Source organism: Penaeus japonicus, unplaced genomic scaffold (genome assembly GCF_977035675.1).
Source record: "Penaeus japonicus unplaced genomic scaffold, GWHDUDI00000001_assembly GWHDUDI00000012, whole genome shotgun sequence".
Lineage (NCBI taxonomy): Eukaryota > Metazoa > Arthropoda > Malacostraca > Decapoda > Penaeidae > Penaeus > Penaeus japonicus.
In genome coordinates this window covers 12,219,868-12,224,867 of record NW_028234414.1, presented here as the reverse complement: position 1 = coordinate 12,224,867, position 5,000 = coordinate 12,219,868, and the positions used below count along the sequence as shown (strand labels likewise).

The 5,000-nt window shown below is 46.8% G+C and overlaps 1 protein-coding gene across 1 annotated transcript in view; it reads right to left on the bottom strand.

Moving 5' to 3' along the window:
• The window catches only part of LOC122248923 (uncharacterized), a 200,103-nt gene that overhangs the window by 167,153 nt on the left and 27,950 nt on the right, over nucleotides 1-5,000 (bottom strand). The window lies entirely within an intron of this gene.

Sequence of the window (5,000 nt, the reverse complement as noted above, 5' to 3'; positions counted from 1 at the left end):
CACAGCTTTCTTTTGCCTCCTCGAAAAGCGTCTCCAGACTACCATCTCTCCCTATTCAGTTTTTGGTAAGCCTTTCGTCCTTTTTCTTCCCTAGTCCTCGTGCACCTCCTTCGTCCGTCGCAGGCCCAGCTGGAGCCTCGCAATCGCCGCATTATCATAACGATCGAAACATGAATATGCAAGCAGAAACATCATCATTTATAGTGGTGTTTAATAGTTTGACTTGCTGCCTGATGCGCGTTATCATTCTGTAAGGGAATTCCTTTGAAATCTGCAAGGGTGATTATAGTAATGGTATGCGGAGAGGATTAATTATTATCAGGACGAAACAAGAAGCGTGAAAGAAACCATCAAGCAAAAAGGGGGACATGGGATACACAAAGCATGGGAAACATCACATGAGGGAGCACGAATAAAAAAAGAAAAAACAACAACATGAACTGGATGTGCAGAGTAAAAACATTCACCTTTCGCCTCCACATCCTAGCCCTCCTCGTAACACTGTCGCTCCGCTTCCCTCTCTGATGGAGTCGCGGTCGTGAAGCCTTCCCGCCTCCGCTGCCCTATTGCAGCACTGGCTTCTCTACCTGCCACTGCTCCTGTTTCTATTTCCTCTTCTTCTCCTTCGTCCTCTCCTCGTCCTCTCGTCGTCGTCTTCCTCTTCTTCCACCTAGTCCTCCCTTTTCATCTTCATCTTCAGCATATTTGTTCCTATTCTCCAGCCTCTTTTTCCTGTTCTTCTTGATATTTTCCTTTTTTCCATTAAATAATTTTCTTATTCACATCTGTTTTTTTTCTTTACAACATGAAAAATGTGGGCGTTTCTGTGTCTCCCCCCCCCCTCCCTTGCTCCGTGTTGACCAGTTCAGGGAGAAAGGAATGTTCTCAAATGCGTCTCTGCAACTGGCTTACAAAATAAACACATATGAGGCAATGACGTCAGAGCCAGCTCCATAGGCCTTTACATTCGCTGAGAGACAGAACATCACATAATCATAGCGGAGTGAATGTATACATATACACAAAATGACAGTTACATATATTTACATACACTTTCACCTACGCATGGTAAATTTACAACACTGGTTTTACATAATTACACACCTTGATTCTGCCTGATCCACAAAATCTACATGCACACATTACTATAACACAAAGATACACGTGCATAAAAGAATACAAAGAAACATAAACGAACAGACAAACTTACAAAGATAATTATCAATATAGATATACATAAACACACACACACACACACACACACACAAACACACACACACACACAAACACACACACACAAATACATAAACACACACACACACACACACACACACACACACAAACACACACACAAACACACTGAAACGCACTGATAATTGCCCAAGCACACATTGCCAGGCCTGAATCCACGACAACCCAGCTCTTGGTCGTTTTTCCCCAGACGACCCCGCTCCGCCCAGGCCGGGAAGGTCGTGCGCCCGGAAGCTCGACGACTTCAACAGGTAGTTCTTGCTGGAGGTGAATAATCGAAGAATAAACTCTTTTTTTCATCAGAATAGTGGGGGGGGGAGAGGGGGGAGGGGAGAAGGAGGGGGAGATGGAGGAAGGGTGAGAGGGAGGAAGGAGGAGAGGTGGAGGAAGGGGAAGAAATAGAGGAACGGGGAGAGAGGGAGGAAAGGGGAGAGAGGGAGGAAGGGGGAGGAAGGGGGAGAAAGGGAGGAAGGGGGAGAAAGGGAGAAAGGGGGAGAAAGGGAGGAAGGGAGAGTGAATGAGCGAGCGAGCGAGTGAGGGAGGGAAAGGGAGGAGGAGAAAGGAGGAGGGAGAGATGAGAATGAGAAAGAGAGAGTAAGACAAAGAAAAAGAAAGAAAGAAAGAGAGAGAGAGATACCAACAATAACAAGCGCAAACATAAAGGACGAAACTTTTTTTTCCGGAAGCCGAACGACTCTGACTTTCTCAATCGAAACTTTTCGCTCTCAGACGCTCAAAGTTACTTCATGTACACCACAAAAGGTCAATCATACCAAGTCAGCAAAACTCATAACCCCACAACTGCAATCCATCATCATCGGCCATTGCCCAAGGAAACCCCTTAAAAATAATGGCTTGTTTACTCCTCGGAATATCGCCCGTTAGACATACAATAAAAAAAGTCGACAAAATTTCATGATTTCCTTCAGAGTTATTGCTCCTCCGAACTAGTCAACCAAAATATTTTGTAAACAAGAACCCAAGAACAAAGTAAAATATTTCTTTCCGAAAAAAAAACAACGCAAAAACACCACCGCAAAATTTATACAAGAAGAAAAAAATACGCCTCACTGGTATAGAGGCGAAAAATGGATTCCATCGTAACTCCTGTTTACTCTCTCGACCGTGCTGACCAGGCAAGGCGTGACGTCAGAGACCCCCCCCCTGCCTCCCCCTTCTCTGGCAGACACACACGACCCGTCGACCGCTCAGTCACGTCACCGGACCAGCATCTCCGTTACGTCTTTGCATCATTCAGGTGAGTTACGCAACGTGACCGGAGGGTAATCGGCACTTACAGGAGAGAGGGCGGAGAAGCGGAGGAAGGGGAAAGGTGTCTTGGGCGAGAGGTAAATTGGGGAAGAGGAGATGAAGAGGTAACGAAAAGGAAGGAGAGGGAGGGAGGGAGAGGGAACTGGGGAGAGAGGGGAAGAGGGATAGAGAGAGAGAGAGAGAGAAGAGGGAGAGAGAGAGAAGAAGAAGAGAGAGAGAGAAAGGAAGAGAGAAGAGAGAAAAGGAGAGAGAGAGAAAGGAAGAGAGAGAGAGAGAGAGAAAGGAAGAGAGAGAGAGAGAGAGAGAGAGAGAGAGAGAGAGAGAGAGAGAGAGAGAGAAATGAAGAGAGAATAAGGATAGAGGCAAAACGAGATTCACAAAAATAAAAAGACGAAACACTCACAAACAACACAGACGTAGGGGAAAAGGCAAACAAGAATCTTTGCTCCGTCAGCCCATACTATTTCCATCTCCCCCTAAAAAAATCTATCAACCCCCCCCCCCACACACACAAAAAAAAAAACACTTGTTTACGCGTGGAAGAGACTGAACCTCAGGAAGATTACATTGCCTTACAACCACCTTTGATTTACGGGGTCATCACTTTACTCCGCGGGAGGAAATAGTTTGGCGCCGAAGGAAATTCGCTTGCGAAAAAATATATATATTATCCGGACGTCGGTGAGATAGTTTATGATGAAGTGGTGGTGATGGTGATGTAGGTGGAGGTCATCGTGCTGGTGGCGGTGGTGGTGATGTTGTTGGTGATGCATGTATGTAGTAGTAGTGATGTAGGTGATGCTAATTGAGTTAGTTATTGTTAGTGGTGGCGATGTTGATGGTGATAATAGCGGTGGTGATAATTATGGTAGTAATGTAGATAGCGGTTATGGGTGGCGTTACTGGTGATAACATAGGCGATGCTAATGATGGTAGTGATAATACACTCTAGGTGAGGATACCTGTAGTGATACCGATGATGATAAAGATAGTTGGGTATAACAATGCTAATAAACAATAAGGTGCCCTAAAAATGTAACTCATGGAATCAACGAATAAACAACCACACTTAAATACAAATCGTAATTCCCACTGCACGCACAAATCAACCCAACATCCACCCACCGAAAGACTCCCACGCCCACACAAAGCTTTCTGCGCCCAAAGAAAGCTTGGCATGCACCTCCCCCCCACCTCCTCGAGAATACGATACCTAATCAGATCTGGCTTAGACGGGGAGTTACACTTGGTTAGATTTCGATGGGCGTGTGTTTCTGTAAATACCTGCCCTGTTATGTGGGTCTCTGACAGGAATACTCATGGCGGCTTGTTGTTCGAAATGTTCGTATATTGTTTATGATCACCAGCCATGGCAGTTCTCTTTTTTCAACTTTCTCTTTCGTGACTTTTAAGGTTCATTCTTTTCCATACCTGTCTATGGTCATCATCAAACAAATCCCGATTCCTATTCATCATTATTCCTTCATATTCTACACCTGGCTCCGGCTCCTCCTCCTCCTGTTGTTGCTGCTGCTCCTCCTCCTCCTCTCTTTTTCCTCCTACAACCCAGCCTTCCTCATTCTTAACTGTCTGCCCCTCCCCTCCCCCCTCCACCTGCACCTCCTCTCCCTCTCCCTCTTCCTCCGCCTTTACCTCCCCTACCCCCATCTCCTCTCACTCTCCTTCTCCATCCACCCCCTCTCCCTCCCCCTCCACAACCGCCTCCCCACGCGTTTTTTCCCAATCCCTCCCATCACCTAGTCTCCGGCCGTTCACCTGGGCACCGATGACGACATACCCGCCGTCCAAACACGCGCGCATGGGATGGGTACGCGTTACAACACACGCCCGGGTACTATAAACAGGGCGTACTCAAAACCTACCTATTTGATTTGAGGCTTAGCACTTTGTTGGTGCTCTCAGTGGTCAGCGAATAGCCACGCCCAGACTAATGGCAAGGAGAGAGGGAGAGAGGGAGGGAGGGGGAAGGGGGATTGAGAGGTAATGGGGAAGAATGTGTAATGTGACCGGGTCGGAAATCGTGTGGATGACTATGTGGGAGTGGGTGGAGTGGGTAAACTTTTATAGATCATGAAGTGCATCAATTTAAAAAAGGGACCAGTAACTGTATAAAATAAGCCGTAGGTAGCATTCCAATCACGTCATAAAACATCAGCACCCTCACTAATAGTTAGTTTCCGCCTTCGATAACTCTATCGCCAGCCCATCCCTTCCGCCAAGAAAACCCACACGCACTTCTCAGACCACCCGCAACAAGCAAGATAAACCACCACTTGGACGCCCTCTCGTTAGATTATTTCCCCGTCGCTCAGACAAGACCATGAAGAAGTTCCGGCCGAAGACGCCAAAGTTATCTCGAAGACAAGAATACCTGAGGACACCAAGGGGAACCAAGAGGCTGTTCCATTTGCTCCCCCTCCCCCTTTCCAATCCACATCTACCCCCACCCTCTTTCC